Source organism: Maniola jurtina, chromosome 3 (assembly GCF_905333055.1).
Source record: "Maniola jurtina chromosome 3, ilManJurt1.1, whole genome shotgun sequence".
Lineage (NCBI taxonomy): Eukaryota > Metazoa > Arthropoda > Insecta > Lepidoptera > Nymphalidae > Maniola > Maniola jurtina.
In genome coordinates, this window is record NC_060031.1 from 8,565,698 (window position 1) to 8,583,343 (window position 17,646).

At 36.5% G+C, this 17,646-nt stretch overlaps 1 protein-coding gene across 9 annotated transcripts in view; it reads right to left on the reverse strand.

The window, feature by feature from the left end:
* The window catches only part of LOC123880900, a 114,959-nt gene extending 114,002 nt beyond the window's left edge, over window positions 1-957 (reverse strand). For all 9 annotated transcript variants that reach the window (XM_045929287.1, XM_045929285.1, XM_045929291.1 and 6 more), the window contains exon 1: window positions 674-957. The gene's annotated coding sequence lies outside the window, so the exon portion shown is untranslated. The remainder of the gene's footprint in view (window positions 1-673) is intronic.
* Window positions 958-17,646: the final 16,689 nt, after the last annotated feature.

Below are 17,646 nucleotides of genomic sequence, written 5' to 3' on the forward strand. Positions count from 1 at the left end.
TTTAGTATGTGTCTGCGGATGCCGCTAAGAAAATCGGTCTGCCTTTATATGGAGATGAAGGAGCAGGTCCAGTTTACATAAGTGGACCTCGAACGCCATCTAGTGAAACTGACCATCGTTTTGTAACACCTTTATATAAACTTAAGCGTGGGCCAATTACCTACTGCAATAACTTTCAAAGCGCTTTCTTATGCAATTCGTGTTTAAATCGTTTTACTTACAGCTTCCATAATGAAAGCTGTGACAATTGAATTGTCTACTACTATTACTGCTATCGACCACTTGTATTTAGGTAAATCAATAGTTTTATCTACTAAAGAGTTCTTTACGTTATTTTATAGATAAAATAGTCCGTTATAATATGATAGAGCCATATCGTCATTGAATATGCTAGTCTTGAATAAATTAGTTACTAACCAATTGGAAAAGTACCTACTTATTATCGCAAGCAAGAAGTAGGTAAGTACTGAGAGTCCAAATGTATTCCAATAAGAATTCAAAAAGTAAGTAAACGTAAAAATGTTAGTTGAGCGCGTCGTTAATATTTATGAAGTGAATGTACCATAGTGTTGGTTTGGAACAAATTTTATTGTAATGAAAGCTGAATGGAGAGTTTAAGAGATTGCGAGCGGTCGAGGGGTTGCGACACGGCCGGGCGAGTATGGATGCCAACCTTGAGATCATCGGTGAGTGTGGGAGCAGTAATGTGCGGGGCTCATTCCTCCCGGTGCAAGCGATCCGCCTTCCCTCGCAAGGCGAACAGCCGTTAGGTAACTCCGTGAAAGAACCCGCGTCCCGTTGACAGTGCTACTTTGTAGTGATACACTATCCGTCTGTATGACTAAAAACACACTATCACAACACTGCACCTATAGCACTCCAAAGGTGGAGCAAACTGACACTCGGAGAACGGAACGTAGCGACGCAGTTCGATTGGCACGCACGACCAGCGAAATGGTCGGAGTGGGACTGGTGGCGAGGCGGTGCGGAAGGCTGCTGCGCGCGCGCACTCGCCCCGGCCCCCTCGCCCCTCGGCTGCCGAGGCTCTCACTGGCCAGCTTTTGCGTGCCCGGACTCTACCAGTTAATAAAACTGCAAGGGTGATAAAAGCCAAAGTCAAACCGGCTGGTTACCTAAGCGGTGAACGAGAGACAGATTTTTTTTGTGGTTGTTTATTTCAAAGGACTTTTGATACTACTCTCTTCTTTTCCTCCAATTGAGGTAAAGAAAAATTCTACTGACGAGCCTTCGAACTCATAAACTGCATTATGGGTCTATTTAAATCTGTTGAGGGTCAACGACATTTAGGTGTGTACTTGCCGATTCAGAACTGCTCAACAAACAAACTAACACATATTATAAGTAAGTATAATTAATGTCTATGAACAATTAGGTACGATCTTTCAAATAAAACTGAAAATAAAAAGATTTTATCGCTAGGTACCAAGGTACCTAGTACCTACTGTGCGTCTATTAGCGTCCTCGCTGCGCAATGATGCAATTGAACCAAGTAAAGCCAAATCTACACCGTCATATTTCAACGTAGTGTACACGTTCAATTCTTAAAAGAGTAAAAGTAGAGAAGACAAAATTGCGGTCTGCGGAACATAGCCTTGAATCAAATTGAATTATTTAAAAAATACGTAACTTTTTCTTTTTGACCCTATCACTCTCACCGGTTTTAAACCCGTTGACATTGGCCGTATTCCCGTGACGGTGATAACGGTGAAAATCAAATGGCATCCCGTCCGTCTCGGAGACTCGACCTACAGGGACACCTCGGTTGAATGTGGCCTAAAACTAGTCTTGTTTATCTTACCCTAACATTTCTACAAAGCGCGAAGCCAGAAACTCGTAAACTCCTGAATTAAGCAAGCATAGAGGCCAAATGGAGAGGAAATGACGAGCGAAGCGAGCTGCTGACACCCGTAGCGAAACACAGGTCGAGTAAGTGAAGCTAAATGAATGGATGACAAAGCGAGTTTTTTAGCGTAGCCCATTCAAAAAACGGGACACGTTTTGGCCCCTCTGTCAAAGTGGATAACGCGCATAATTTTTAATTAACGCAAGCTCAGTCACGCAGCGGGCTATGATAAGTTTCTTTACGTTATCAAATCAGAAATGAGGAAATTCATAACAGAAACAAGAGTAACTGACGTAGCTCAGTGGTATGCGAAGCTGAAGTGGCAATAGGCAGTGCACATAGTTCGGAAAACCGATAGACGTTGGATCTCAAGGTGCTAGAATGGCGAGCTCACCGCGGAAAGCGCAGCGTTGGAAGACTTTCCACTAGGTTGCCAGACCAACACCGTGGCGTGTGGAAGTCTTTACAAGAGACGTATCTCTAGTAGTGGACGTCTATCGGCTGATGATGTTAATGATGATGAACAAATGAACACACAATCTAGTATAGTTTTATAAAATTAAAAACTTATATCTTTAATTCAAACATAAAAAAAGCAAAGTTAATGTTTCTACTTTTACCTCAATATGAACTAACCCTAAGCGCATTCGTTTTTCCCATCACCAATTACCAGTTCCAAAGGTCCATTGAAACTGTAATATAATGCAGCGATCAAACACAATCTGACTATCCATACCTACCTAATGATTATTTGGTGGTTATCAGATACCACACAGTATTATAAATGTTTTTTTTAATAATATATTTATAACATTACTCACATAAATTAGGTTAGTATTTTTACATTGCAGTCGCGCCCACACTGGTAGGTATTGACAGTATTCAAAAATATATTTTTTTGCTATTTTCTTCTGTAAGTTGGTTTTTTTTTTGTTATATTTCGAAATTACAGACGGACACTCCAATTTAATTTATTACTATAGATTTGCGTGGCGGCCGTTTTGGAATTCACCATTTTTATTTGATGTCATAGTTGGCAATAAGAATTACACATCCTGTGAAAATTTCAACTCTACCTACGAGTATTTACGGTTCATGAGATAAAGCCCGCCAACAGACAGACGGACGGACAGCGGAAGCTTAATAATAGGCTCTCTTTGGCACCCTTCGGGTACGGAACTCTACAATTCCACTTAACTGGCTTCAAAATCTGATATACCTTACATTTTTAATTTTTATATAGGTATGTTAGATTTGAATTTATTGTAAAAGTACAACTTACTTCATGTCAGTAACAAAAGGTACCTAGATATTACATTTGTTTGAAACAAATAGCTGTTGTTGATAAACTCTATTCAAATTGGGAACAGCATTAAAATCAAATTTTTTAATTTTTTAAATTAATTTAGGAGCTAACCACTATCTAACCACAAGATTTATTCGAGTATGGTAATGGTAGCACGTGAAATTGTAAATGTTACAATTATTGTAAGTGTAATTAAGATAAATATAACCGTAGGAAACTCGCCGTAATAAAAGTGCAAAAGCCGTCCTATATTATATTGAGGTAATCCGGGCCAGTTATAACATTGCATTGTGCGCCTTTTATCTGTTACTCCGTGCTATATTGCATGCGTTCCCGGTGTTCCATACATTAGACATCAACGCGCTCTCGACTTTCGCGTATCGGCTTAAAATATGTAAGCAATATTACTTTCACTGTAATTATTAAACTTGTTTTGACGGTTTTCTTTAAAATAATTAATTTTAATCATTACAATATATAATTAAACTCACACAAACACAATTCATTACAATATATAACAGAATAATACTAATAATTTTATTTTTATTTTTTTGGTTATCATTTAGAAATATTTTATTACATGAGTGCTTAAAATGATATTATAATCAAAATGAATCTATAAAATAAACTTAAACCTAAATTAAAACATAATAATTAATATTTAATCATTTTAATTACGACAATCTGTGAATAATGAACAGAAGATTAGATAGATAGGTACTTTATTTTGCCATTCAAGTTAATATGCTTTATCACAATAAAAATATTTATCAGATTAGACGTAGATGCGCAAGTTTGAAGCTTAGAGTAATTGTATTAGGAAAATCGGCCGTCCCCATCTTAATTGTCCAGATCAGGAATACTAAGCTATTCGTCATCAATAATAGGAAATCTAGATTTACAAGTTCACATAGAATCTAAACTACAAATTATATGCTTAAGTAGGTCATATTATAATGTTCTTTACTTTTATATAGGTACTAAAATATGTTATTAGCTTACCTAGTATTAAAGGAAATACTGATTTAAGTAGTATTTAGATATATAAAAAAGCCTGAAATTGCAAAAAAAAATCACCAGAGTCAAGACATTTAAATGTTCAGGATGCTCTATATTTGTATACATGGAGATATTACCTATAGGCAAACATCTTCATTGTTAATGTCGTTTGAGACTTTGAGTATTCCAATATAATATAATGTATTAACGTTATTATATAATACAACATAATAGGTACAACACCTACATAACATAATATTATAATGTTATGACTTCGACCGTCACATACGATTCCGAACCGGTATATTTTGATCGCTAAATAATGGCACTGAACCCGATAAATGCCCGGAGACCGGTCTTTCCAGGATGTTTCATGTCTTAGAAGCAGAACGACAAGATGGTAGAAATATAGTTTCTATTGGTATACCGTTATAATCATGAGAAAATATATTTTATTATTATTGAATTTGCCACGTTAAGTAGTTCATTTGTTGAAGCTTAAAACCTGATATCATAAATTATGGCGCCAGCACTCGCAGTAACAATATCCTGCTTCAGCCACATAGTCCTATTCGTCGTCGTATTGGCGGTGATAGCCTAGTGGTTTATATATTAATACTAGATGATGCCCGCAGCTTCGCCCGCGTGGATTGGTCAGATCCCCTGCAGCATCAGGATTGAGGAGTTGGAATTCAAATTTTTTATGGAACAATGTCGCAAAGTTCCTCTATCGATTAAAAAAATTACGCAAATCAGTTCAGAAATCTCGAAGATATCAGTGTACATAGGTAGAAAAACACAACTCCTCCATTTTTTTAAGTCGATTAAAAAGTAGCCTATGTTACTCCTTGGTTAATCTTCTACTTGTGTGTGAAAGTCCCGTCAAAATACGTTCAGCCATTCCGAAGATTAGCCCGTTCAAACAGACAGACACTACAATTTTATTTATTATTAGTATTAGTATTAGTATTAGTATTAGTATAGATTAGAGAACATAACCAACTTAACATGTTTAGTTTGGAGATTATTTCACACTTGCATAATTACGCTTAGTACACAATTATTGGATATAAAAAACAAATTAGACAATTTTTTAACTGTTTATTGCGGAGTTTTGTTTAAATTACTTTATCAAGACACACGGCCAGTGTGTCAATCCAAGTTCGAATAAGAAATTCATATTTCTTTTTCTTCTTTCAGGTGTATTGCCGAATCGCCACGTCGCGGTAGTGAACTGTGGTCACGTTGAATGGAAAATTCATGAAGATTGAAGACAAAATTGATTATTATGACTATGACTATGACTACTCTACATTTATTTAGGAGACAGACAACAGAATCGGCGCCACTGGCTACTTTTCATCCCGGAAAATCAAAGAGTTCCCACGGGGTTTTATACAAAATTAAATCCATGCGAACGAAGACGCAAGACATACCTACTTAAATATTATTAGAATGTTATGTTTGATAAACGCATAGAATAGAACCTAGATCGGTAACCTGGTGGAATAGTAATAATACTTACGTTAGTAAGTAATAATAAGTAGTTGTTTTCATGTTCACATACAAGTGGTGTTCCCATTTCGATATCTCAATTGTTAGAACGTCGAAGTCATTTTCCGTGGCGGCACGAAGCGCGGCATACGGCGCTTGCGTAGCGGTGACCAGATAACGGTCCCGAGGTACCGACACTCAGAGGGCCTACTCCTACTGTGACTAGGTACCTCTACGTACTCTTAAAAACAAAACCTTTCTAGCAGGTGCAGTACTATTTTTAGACTGTAACGGAATTGTGTATTTCATATAATATGTAAATACACATTTAGTCGAGACTATTATACAATTGATGAATTTCTTAGCGACAAAGTTGCGTGGAATCAATGCGAGAATGTGTCTGTCTGTCTGTCTGCTACGTTTTCACGGCACAACCGCTGAACCAATTTTAATGAAAGGTCTGTACCTTTCATTAAAATTGGTTCAGCGGTTATCTTATCTATTTGTTTTGCTTGCTGTTAGTTTGCTTATCTACATACCGGGGACGGACACAGGCTACTTTTTATCCCGGAAAAGCAAAGAGTTCCCACGGGATTTTAAAAAAACCTAAATCCATGCGGACGGAGTCGTGGACATCATCTAGTCATACATAATTTATTATATGAAAAATCACCCATGGTGGTAATTTTAGGGGTAACAGTTCGCTTTTAGTTATCGAACTTAACTTTGTTCAAATGTTTAACAGTATTTGAAGGATTCAAAGTGTGAGATAGTTTGCTCTGGCTGTAAGGCTTCGTGCAGGAACGGATGAAGTCGTCATTATCATGACCTGCGCCAGTGTCACGGTCGGCTTGCCATCGTAATCGCGTCCCGCCATCGCACAAGGTTGGAACTCATAATATAAGTTTTCACGTAACAGTAACTTAAACTCGTAATATAACACAAATCATGGTCGCGTTCATAAACACGGAACTTACATAGCATCGTAATTTGTTTGCTTATCTGGTAGGTATCTACCTACGTCCAAAAGCCATTGCCCTATAAGAAGTTACCCCAAAAATGTTGGGACGTACGAGTATCAAACAAGCGAAACATGTGAAAAGGCTTTAAAGTGCGGAATTTACAACACTATTAAATTTTAATTCAAGTAAAAATATCTGCTTAGTCAGAATTCGATACTTGACGCGTTTTAGCCGCTTTAAAACATTGAGTGTCCTAAAATATCTAAAAAACAGCAATAAGTAAATTGGTCAATAATGTTGTTAGCGTACACGTGTGACGTGCAACGGGCGGCGTTGGCATGACGTTTCATTATTCGTATAGTCCGTACAAAATGAGAACTCACTCACCATTTTTAACCCCCGACCCAAAAAGAGGGGTGTTATAAGTTTGACGTGTGTATCTGTGTATCTGTCTGTGGTTTCGTAGCTCCTAAACTAATGAACCGACTTTAATTTAGTTTTTTTTTTTGTTTGAAAGGTGGCTTGATCGAGAGTGTTCTTAGCTATTATCCAAGACAATCGGTTCAGCTGTTTCAAAGTTATTAGCTCTTTTCTAGTTACTGTGGAGGGTGTTATAATTTTTTAATTTACACTTGTAACTCTATAGGTCAATTTTCATGTCAAAAGTACAGGCACCTTTAAAATAAGTTGATAAATTAAATTAAAATGGTGAGTGAGATCTCATTTTATATGCATTATACCGTAATTATTATGGTATGACCATACATTAATTGATATTTTAAAAACAAAACAATCACACTAATATTATAAAGGCGAAAGTTTGTATGTGTGTGTGTGTGTGTGTATGTGTATGTTTGTTACTCCTTCACGCAAAAACTACTGGACGGATTTGGCTGAAATTTGGAATGGAGATAGATAATATCCTGGATTAGCACATAGGCTACTTTTTATCCCGGAAAATCAAAGAGTTCCCACGGGATTTCAAAAAACCTAAATCCACGCGGGCGAATTCGCGGGCATCGGCTAGTCTTTAATAATATTGTTAATTAAAATAAAATAAAAATATGATTGCACAATTAACTTTTCCGGTATTCGACCTTAAATATTTTATGGTACTTAATTAAAATTTGTCTGTGTCGGAAAATACTTAAAACCGACCGTCTAGCGCCTGCTCTTCCTCCGAACGTGTTGGATTTTGAAATGAAATTTAATTTAATTTAATCTAAAAAAATCTCTTTCGTTGGCTATACGACAAATCATTTTATTTCATTTCAGATTCAGTTATAATTATAAATAATATTAAGATTGACATTTAATTAAGAGACATGTTACAAAAAAAAAATTGATTCACTTACCTATATTAATCTCATCAGGATTATTTGTACGGATTATTCCTGATGAGTATTAAATATTTGCATGCTTATGAAGTAGAATATGAAGGTCGCTTATACTTAGTTATAATATTATTTTGAACATCAACTCATATGCAGCAAATAAATTTCATTTCATTAAGAAGTGTCATTATGTCAGCTTCGCTCTTAAGGTAGAATAAATGTCTGCTACAAAACAACTTTTGCAAATTAAGCTTCCATATAAGAAGCGAGGATATTTGTCGAAGATTTGGCGCAGGTAGTGGGTGTGATTTCGCCACACGAGTTGGGACTTTCTCTGCGTTCCGAGTTACGACATAATATGCAACTCGTCAACTGATACGTGCTATGATGCTAAATGCCGCATTTAGTTTTTCACAATTAAAATTTCAAGGCAGTCTTGTATACTGAGAACGCCTTTAGAAAACGTACCCGGAATAAACTTTTGTCATGTTATCCACCTTTGCGTTAAAATTGGACTATGTGAATCATACATAACTTGTGGAGGTGTAGAATTAAATAAGAAACTGGTATATTGTCTTTAGCTTAAAACGAATATTTAACTATGATGCAAAAGTAGAAATAACCTTATATAGTGTAATGATCACACCTACATGTTCACATTAATCACTTCTTAATTAAATACAAAAGTCGTTTATTATTTTAGTAATTAAGTAAAACATTTAATTAAAAGTGCCTATTTGGAATAAGGTTATTATTATTCATAAACATAATAACAGTTTTAACTTAAAATGAACACTAACTTCAATTTGCCCTTCCTAGTTAACTTCGTGAAAAAATGTGAAATGGTAATAATGTAACATAATTATGCCAGAGTAGGTATAAAGTATGAGGTTTATTTTTACAAAATTTTTGATGTTATAATATATACTTAATATTCATATATTCTTAAATGATAAATACTCAAGTAAAAAAATGTAAGGTCAACAGCAAAAGAAGTATAGAAAAAATCTGAGGAAGATTTTGCTAGTATAATAAAAACCTAGTCTACCGGATAAGACCCATTAATTAATAATAATTAGCAAATAATAATTAGCAAGTTTAGTTACCGTTCTATTCTTAAAGACCTAAGGCTCAGACTACGTAGCTACTGGTATTGACTAGAATTAGTTTACTCTGCTAGAAGTCATACGTAAAATCCGTCTTTAATATCTTTGCCAGAAACTAACTTACTGTGGCAATAATAACCGATGTGACAATAGGTATAATTCAGTGCCTTCAGTAAAAAAGGGATAAAAAATTATTTTCAGGAAAGAAAAAAAATAGTTTCGCAGTTGAAATAATAGCTTCTTTTGAATAACATCATCAAATTCTAAGTAGTGCTGCAGTGCTACTATAGCATCAGGTTCAGGATTTGGAACCTGGAGTGTAATGAAAAAAGTTATACGTACCTGGTAGCTGCAATATATTACGCAATCAGCAGACCGATAGTCCTTACGGCTTAGGAGGACAATAATTTCCACAGCATCAGGTTCAGGAGTTAGTACCTGGACTACAGACAAAGTTTATACCCAGTAGCCAATTCTATTCATGATCGGCAGGTTCTTCGTTCTCACCGTTTAGGTGGGCAATATCAATGTAGCATTAAATTGAGGAGTTAAAACCCGGAATTTATATTATATTGTATTTTCATGATATGTAATTAAGATAATGTGCAAAATTCCATGAGAATCAGTTTAGTAGATGTAATTGGACATGTAAAATTAAAACAAAACCACTACTAATGCGTTATCAATAGGTACCAAAGATCTCCAGGACCTTAAAACAATATTTAAGAGAGTAAGAACCTACACTAAGATGATGAAAAAACCGCATCAAAATCAGTGTAGTAATTATTTAGCAAAATGGTAATATAGTGAAAACTTGGCAGTCAGTGGGGAATGCCGATAGAAGTGGTAACTTAAAAATTTGGAATAACAGCAGTTTTTTTTTTTTCAAATTTTTGTTGTAGGTACTTAGTATCAAAAATTAAACATATAAATTGTAAATTAAAACCATTAATAGCTGTTACCGTTTCCCTAGCTTATAAGATCGTTTGTACATTTAAAGAATAAATGAAATAATTAAATCATTTGTTTAGTTTTTACATCCATCTGTCAGTAGCGTTTAAGTTTTTGAACATGATAAAATGAAAAAAAAATAAAGAAGTTTTCGCTACAAAAATTAATAACATTATTGCAGCAGCCCCTTGTTGTTTGTAGCTATAAAACATATCAGAAGTGATACGTATCAATGCAAAAAGCCGCAATAAAATCGGTATAGTAGTTTTTAGGGTAATAGTAACAAAAAAAAAGTATACACACATGGAACCTCCAACGCGAAACGCGCATTTACGTGTCCGCTCCGTCGTGGGTAATTAAGTAAAAAATTAACAATAAGGTATACTACTTAGGATGCAAGTACCAGTCTGCAAGATGGAGAGAGTATGTTTGGAGGTTTCTCTACGACTACGTGATCAAATCAAAAAATATGAGGACTACCGCATGAGAAGCAGAGTAACCGATATAGCTAAGCGGGTTGCAAAGCTGAAGTGCAGGGCAAATCATTCGAAAAACAGATAGACGGTCGGGTCCCAAGGTGCTTGAATGGCGACCTCGCACCGGAAAGCGCGGCGCGTTGGTAGATCACCCACTAGGTGGACGGACGACATCAAGCAAGTCGCAGGGAGCCGCTGTTTTCAGGCGGCGCAAGACCCTGGCGTGTGGAAGGTCTTATAAGAGACCTGTGTCCAGCTGTGAACTACCATCAGTTGATGGTGATGATGATGATGATAACGATGCAAATACTTAGGACTGTAAGTATTGCAAAAAATATTATCGATTGAGTAATAGGTAAGTTATGAACATCGTGGGCAGAGTCCTCGACGACAGTGACGCTGACGCCTGCGTAGGCCGCACCAGCCTGCTGCAAATAGGTAGGTAGGTAGGTAGGTACGTACCTGTTGACATATTATGTACAAAAAATATTGCCGCGTAGGCGAATGCGAGTCATGATCAGAAAGTTTCTTGGCGAATAATTGAAAGTTAATGTGGTCGATACGATGAATACTGTTACTTAACACAGATTACAACTTGTGCTTCTGACTAATCTGATAAAAACTTCATATATATAGGATATACAATTCGTACTTTTTACGTATCGAAATCACATAAAGTATCTACGATAGCGATAGCTGTAACTATTATACTAACTGAAACTAAATCAACTTAAATAACGGCAAAGTATTTTAAGGATACCGCTACTTACATAACATACGTCATATTGTAGGACAGTACTTATCGCATGCCAATGACATCATGACGACTATAACTTACTGTTACCTAGCCTGGGAAACGTGATCTGAATATAAAATATATGGTATGAACTCACAAAATCTGTCTTGTTACATGTATTAACCTATTTAATGTCACTAACTCTTTAGAAAGTGGAAAATAATACCTATTATAAACTTACGAGGAGATAGCTGCAAACTAACACGCACATTGTTGTAAATAACCTTCTTTGTATTTCACAAACATTACGAACATGGCCTTAAAAGGCAAATGGAAATTAAGCTGCAAAAGTTTTTGTTTCTCCTGCATAATTATTTAGCCGAAACAAAGAAATCGCGCAGGCTTCTTGGCATATCCCCCTGAATATTGTAAGAAGGCGGTATATCTCTACAAATGAATTGAAGCAAACGCATTGCCATTCCACGTATACCTACAACTTTGTTTCTTTTGCGGCTAACTTTGTATGCGTTTATTCGCTTGCAAGAGCAGGGTTTGGACGTAAAGCGAACGGTGACACAGCGCTAAAAATAGAGCTGAGTCTCAGGGCCAGGCGCAGCGATGCGGCCGGGCGCCGAAGCCAGACCTGTCCGCCACCCCCGTCCCTCGCGCGTGTCCCCGATCTTCCCGAAGCGCCATTTTGTTATCCCTCAAACCGTAGCGGACAACAACATCGGTCTAGGTGGCAAGGACATCATGGTCTACTTGGAAATTCCTTTGAAGGCTGAATGTTTCTAAAAGTTCATTGTACCTACTTGTGTCGGTATAGATACTTTAAAACGTAGATAAAATACGCATATCCCCAGTAAAAAATTCGCCTTGCTCACCATACCCTGTAGTGATTGCATAATATTAATAAAAGATGGACCGGTTTATATCGAGTATGGGCACGTTAAACTTTTACATTTCTTGCAAATGCCCTTGGATCCAGATTGTAAAGGTTGGCGCAGTTTTTTAAGGAAAGTAAAGATTAATAATATAAGCTTTTTATTTTAGCTGTTCAGTTTCGTTTAGATATGAAGTTCAGAAAATTTATAAAAAAAGAAAATGTATCTAAACTAGATGAGGTCCGCGACTTAGTCTGCGTGGGTTTAGGTTTTTTAAAATCCGGTAGGAACTCTAAGATTTTCCGGAATAAAAAGCTGCCTATGTCAATTTCCAGAGTGCAAGCTACCTCTGAACCCATATAAATCGGTTAAACGGATGGGTATTTAAGAACTCTTTGATTTTCCGGGATAAAAGTAGCCTATGTCCTTCCCCAGGATGTATACTAACTCTGTAACAAATTTCATCAAACTAAACTGTTGGCCCGTGAAAAACCAGCAGACAGACAGACAGACACATTTTTGCATTTATTATTAGTATATGGATTATGGAATTGTAGGTGGCCAGCTTTCGCCCAGTTGGTTTATTCACTTTTGCGTGTCTGAATATTTTATCTACCCAGTGAATTATACTAGTAGTATGTGTAAATTAAAAATTTATAACACCCCCATCAAGTGAAGGTTTACAGTAACTAGAAAAGAGATGATAACTTTCAAACGGCTGAACCGATTTTCTTGGATTAGGTATAGCTAAGAACACTCTCGATCAAGCCACCTTTCAAACTAAAAAAACTAAATTAAAATCGGTTCATTAGCTTAGGAGCTACGATGCCATAGACAGATACACAGATACACACGTCAAAATTATAAGACCCCTCTTTTTGGGTCAGGGGTTAAAAAGTGCGAAATTAACTTTCGCTTGCTAAAGCTTTGCTTTTACTGGAAAAGTCTAGGATTTACCGTAGTTACAGCTTTTACAGTAACATTTGGATATATGTAATTATGATCTTGAGTTGGTAAGTACTTTTATAGCCTCACCACAAAAGGCCCATAATTATAATCTTCAATTTAAATTCTTTATTTCTTTTAGAGAATAAAATTACTTTTCTTCTTGGAAGTTCGCTGCAGTAAAACTGGATTATTATATTTAGGTGCGTTTGGGGCTTGATTTATGAACATTCCCGAAATTTAACGTCTGAAGTTTAAACGAAAACTATTTAGGTTTTTATTTTTGACTCTATATTTTTAACTTGGTAAATGGGAGATGCTTAAATGTGCTTTTTAACTTAATAACAATTAGTGTAAATTAAAAATTTATTACACCCCCGACAAGTGAAGGTTACAGTAACTAGAAAAGAGCTGATAACTTTCAAACGGCTGAAGCGATTTTCTTGGATTATGGCTAAGAACACTCTCGATCAAGACCCCTTTCAAACAAAAAAAAAATTTAAATCGGTTCATTAGATTAGGAGCTACGATGTCACAGACAGATACACAGATACACACGTCAAACTTATAACACCCCTCTTTTTGTTTTTACTGTCAAACATATAGTTGAAGTATGATTTCGTGATATTTTAATTTAGCATAAAACTAGAACTTCCATCCTATACCTAGAACCTACCTACGTTATATACGTATACGTTGTATAAGAAAAAAAAATTGCTCGGCTTTATGGGGTTTAAAGTGGGTACCTACTTGGTTAGAGACAATCTCTAAACTAAATGTAATTGACCCGTTCTAGTAGGTTAATGTTATCATTTTCCGCAGGCAGCATTATGACAGGAATACATTTAGATTTAGACATGTCAATTTATTTTGGTTTAGAGATTGTGTGTAACAGAATTAGCCACAGTATGATATGAAGACTAGCTTAAGCTCCCGACGTCGTCCACGTATGGAGTACACAGATTTCAAACCCTTATATTATGGGGTAAACCCCATTAGCGGTTGAATTTTCAAAAATCCTATCATAGAGGATGTCTACGTCGTAATAGTTATCGACGAGCCAAACAGCCCGATACGTCCAGTAGTTTCGCAGCCACCATGAACAATTTGACAATTTGACAGATTCCAATTAAAAAACTGCCAAAATGTCAAATTTATTTATCTGATTTAAAGCCACATATGGACTTCGTCTGTGTTGGTGTTAGCTGGCGGGCGTGCTCTGCCTTTTTGGAGTGTTTTTTTGTTAAAACTGACTGGAAAGCGCTCTAAGGGGGTGCCGTGCGTATGTCGGCGAGCGCCAGCACAGACGGGGTCCATACTTGTATAGTTTAACTAACTTGTTACAAATAACTACCAACTTGACATTGGCTAATCTTTATAAAGCCAGACGAGAGAGAGAAAAAAAAGCCACATATCAAAGGATAAGAAACAGACCCTTAATATTTTTAATACCACTGAAATGTCAAGTTCTAAAGAAATCAAGAAATATAGCGACTCTACCAATCACAAAGGACACGGCCTCAAACCAAACGGCACAGGAAGATGATGTCACTGATTCGACTGGTTTTGCTTATTATTCGACCGGTGTTTAACTGAGAACCGAGAACATATTAGGCTGTTCTTTCAAAGTTTGTGCAATGCCTCTTATACCAAGCACTCAAATATGTATTATGAAGTATAAATAGCGACCAAACCAGGATAAACACTTTAATGTAGATACATATTTATTATTATTAATTTTTCACATAATTAACAACACTCGCCATAGTTTTACGCGGTAAAAGTGATATCTTAAACAGACCAATCGCGATATACCTATAGCGGAATACCTATGTCATATAGAGTAACTGAAATTCAATCTCTTGTCTCTCGGAGTCTATCAGAGGGTCGGCAGTTACCTCGGCCAGCATTTTAGTCTGGTTATTTGACGAGCTGTAACGCAGCCAGCCTTCTGGGCACTTTGTCTCGTTACAGTGGTTTAGATAATATTTTTGATAACCGAAATCTCCCGTCTCACGGAGTCCGGCTGGCTGGCAGTTACCTCGGTCAGAACATTAGTCTGACTTCTGGGTACCTTACCACGTTACAGTAGTTTAAAGACGATATTTTTGATATAGTAATTTTTAGGGTTCCGTACTACAAAAGGAAAAACGGAACCTTTATAGAATCACTTTGTTGTCTGTCTTTCTGTCTGTATACCTATTTGTCCGTCTGTCGTGTCTGTCAAGAAAAGCTATAGAGCACCTCCCGTTGACCTAGAATCATGAATTTTTGTAGGTAGGTAGGTCTAGCACAAAGTAAACGTGTTCAAGAACAAATAATTAGTATTTTCAATTTTCAAAGTAAGATAACTATACCGAATGGGGTATTGAAATTTATGTACTCTACACCATCTTTACACAGACAAAGTCGCGGGCATAAGCTAATCACATCACACTTCACATCACACTAATATTATAAAGGCGAAAGTTTGTATGTGTGTGTGTGTGTGTGTGTGTGTGTGTGTGTGTGTGTGTGTGTGTGTGTGTGTGTGTGTGTGTGTGTATGTTTGTTACTCCTTCACGCAAAAACTACTGCTTGGATTTGGCTGAAATTCAGAATGAAGATAGATAATATCCTGGATTAGCACATAGGCTAATTTTTATCCCGGAAAATCAAAGAGTTCCTATGGGATTTCGAAAAACCTTAATCACGCGGGCGAAGTCGCGGGCATCGGCTAGTTTTGTATATAGGTATCTAAATATCGTATGCGTAGGTACTAGGTATGTATGCAGTATACCCATCGTGCAAGTTGATTTCTTATTGTGTTTAATTCCCCTGCGCAGACAGGCTCGAAGATTCAGCATTGTATTAAAACAAAGTTACATTCCAGAGATCAATTCCAATGTACATTCAGTTCATTAATTAGCCTAAAGCTAATCTTTGTGAATCTTGTCTTTTAGTTTTATCGTTTAAAGGCTATTATTATATACTAGATTATGCCCGCGACTTCCTCCGCGTGGATTTAGGTTTTATAGAAATCCTGTGGGAACTCTTTAACTTTCCGGAATAAAAAGTTGCCTATGTCAGTTTCCGGGATGCAAGCTACCTCTGTACCAAATTTCATATAAATCGGTTAAACAGATGGGCCTTTAAGAAGCCCGTGGGAACTCTTTGATTTTCCAGGATAAAAAGTAGCCTCTGTCCTTCCCCGGGATATACCTAAACTAACTCTGTTATGAATTTTATCAAAATCGGTCAAACTGTTGGGCCGTGAAAATCTAGCAGACAGACAGACAGACACACTTTCGCATTTACGAATTAGTTAACTTTCCCGACTTCGCACATTAGAATACTTAGGTACCTACTTATTTACAAATATTTTTTACGTGAATGTTCTGAATTATAATATAATAAATAGATAGGTATAACACGTATTGAATTGCATTGAGACATTTAGGTATAATTTTTTTTGTGAAATTAAACCTGTTACTAGGGAAGAAATGAAAATGTATCTATTTTAAGTATTTTAAGATGACCGATCCATACTGGTACTCGTAGGTACCTAGCTCTAACCATCGATGGCTCTAACACACACCCGAACCCGAATCGTAGTTGCGAATTTTGCCAGCGAGGGCGCGTAGGATCTGCCTGAAAAATCCTTTCTACACTCGCAGTCTTCCAATTTTTAACTCCCGACCCAAAGATACACACGTCAAACTTATAACACCCCTCGTGTTATAAGTTTGACGTGTGTATCTGTGTATCTGTCTGTGGCATCGTAGCTCCTAAACGAATGAACCGATTTTAATTTAGTTTTTTTTGTTTGAAAGGTGGCTTGATCGAGAGTGTTCTTAGAGCTATAATCCAAAAAAATCGGTTCAGCCGTTTGAAAGTTATTTACTTTTTAGAGAGTTTGGTGTCGGGGGTTTTTAAATTTATAATTTATATTATTCACACAGTAGTCGCCACAACATAATCGACATCGGTCAGGGAAAAGGGGAAATCCAAAACCGCGAGGCGCGGAACCATCCATGCTATTGCTTCGTAAGATTCGCAGGCTTTAGCAAGCGAGTGAAGAGCTGATGGCAACATAAATCTTTCGGCAAACCAATGGATACTTTCTACAGGATTTAGTATCATTTCATAGAAAACATGCTAGAAAACCGTGTATTAATGCTGTACGGAGCTGTCATCATTGACGCTGTCCTTTCAGTGAGCTTTATATGATGTTGTTTCCGTCACTCGCTCGACAACGTAGTTATTCTCTCATTGGAATACTAACCAATCATACTCAATGGAATTTTGTAGAAACGTTCCGGGAACTAAAATCTATGCCTGTGGTTTTCCAGATTTCCGTTAAAATATTCGGTTTCAAAGTTACGCGGTCTTAAAAATTCACATACAAATCTAAGGCCCTGTAATTTTAAAACTACATATTTTTAGAATCTAAAACATCACAGGCATAGATATTAGTTTCTAGAATATGTCTGCAAAATTTCATGGACTTTGGTTGCTTAATATTCAAATGAAATTGGGACTACGGTTGTATGGACGGAGAGAGCCCTGTTAATATGATACAATCACGCTCAGAAGTATTGTTATGTAAG